The sequence below is a fragment of the Balaenoptera physalus genome, assembly GCF_965194825.1.
Source record: "Balaenoptera physalus genome assembly, contig: HAP1_SCAFFOLD_628, whole genome shotgun sequence".
NCBI classification, from domain to species: domain Eukaryota; kingdom Metazoa; phylum Chordata; class Mammalia; order Artiodactyla; family Balaenopteridae; genus Balaenoptera; species Balaenoptera physalus.
The window spans coordinates 130,411-132,300 of record NW_028126121.1 but is presented as its reverse complement, the minus strand read 5'-3'; positions in this window follow the sequence as shown (position 1 = coordinate 132,300).

Here is a 1,890-nt window from a genome sequence, read left to right as displayed (position 1 = left end):
TGGGGTCTGTCACAAACCTGTGATGTGGAGACAACTGGGGGCTCTCACATACCTGTGATGGGGAGAGAGATGCAAATTGTCAAACACCTGTGATGGGGAGAGAGCTGGGGACTGTCACATACCTGTGATGTGGACACAGGTGGGGGCTGTCACATACCTGTGATGGGGAGAGAGCTGGGGGCTGTCACTCACCTGTGATCAGGAGAGAGCTTGGGGCTGTCACCCACATGTGAAAGGGAGAGAGCTGGGGGCTTTCACGCACCTGTGATATGGAGACAACTGGGGACGTTCACACACCTGTGATGTGCAGACAGCTGGGGGCGTTAACATACCAGTGATGTGGAGAGAGTTGGGGACTCTCAGGCACCTTTGATGCGGAGACAGCTGGGGTCTGTCACATACATGTGATGGGGAGACAGCTGGGGGCCGTCACTCACCTGTGATGGGGAGAGAGCTGGGGGCTGTGACACACCTGTGATGGGGAGAGAGATGGGGACACTCACATACCTGTGATGCTGAGACAGCTGAGGGGTGTCACATACCTGTGATGCTGTGACAGCTGGGAGCTGTCACATACCTGTGATGGGGAGAGAGCTGGGGGCTGTAACTCACCGGTGATGGGGAGAGAGCTGGGGGATGTCACACACCTGTGATGGGGAGAGAGTTTGGGGTTGTCACACACCTGTGATGGTGAGAGAGATGGGGATTGTCACTTGCTTGTCATTCTAAGACAGATGTGGACTGCCACACTGCTGTGATTGGGAGAGAGCTGGGGGCTGTCACTCACCGGGGATGGGGAGAGACCAGGGGGATGTCACACACCTGTGATGGGAAAGGAGCTTGGGGCTGTCACTCACTTGTGAAGGGGAAAGAGATGGGGACTGTCAAACACTTCTGATGGGGAAAGTGCTTGGGCCAGTTCCATACCTTTAATGCGGAGTCAGGTAGTTGCTGTCACATTCTTGTGATGTGGAGACAGCTGGGTGTTGTCACACACCTGTGATGGGGAGAGAGCTGGGGGCTCACACATACCTATGATACAGAGACAGCTAGTGGTTGTCACATCCCTGTGCTGTGGAGACAATGGCGGTTGTGACATACCTGTGATGGCTAGAGAGTTGGGGGCTGTTAGGCTCCTGTGATACGGGGACAGATGGGGGCTCTCAGATACCTGGAATGGGGAGAGAGCTGGGATTTCTTTCTCACCTGAAATGGGGAGAGAGCTGGGTTCTGTCAAACACCTGTGATGGGGAAAGAGATGGGGACTGTCAGATACCTGTGATGCGGAGACAGCTGGTTTCTTTCACATACCTGTGATGCAGAGAGAGCTGGGGGCTGTCACATACCTGTGATGGGGAGACAGCTGGGGGCCATCACTCACCTGTGATGGGGAGAGAGCTTGGGGCTGTCACTCACTTGTGATGTGGAAAGAGATGGGGTCTGTCAATCAATTTTGATGGGGCTAGAGCTGGGGGCTGTCACCCACCTGTGAAGGGGAGAGAGCGGGGGCCTTTCACACCCCTGTGATATGGAGACAGCTGGGGACGGTCACACAAATGTGATGGGGAGAGAGCTTTGCGTTGTCACATACCTGTGATGTGGAGACAGCTGGGGGCTGTCACATACGTATAACGGGGAAAGAGCTGGGGGCTATCACATACCTGCGATGGGGAGAGACCTGGTGGCTGTCACATACCTGTGATGTGGAGACAGTTGTCGGCTGTAACATACTTGTGATGGGGAGAGAGTTGAGGGGTTGTCAGGCACCTTTAATGCGGAGACAGCTGGGGGCTGTCACATACATGTGATGGGGAGACAGCCGGAGGCCGTTACTCACCTGAGATGGGGAGAGAGCTGAGGGCTGTCACACACCTGTGATGTGGAGAGAGA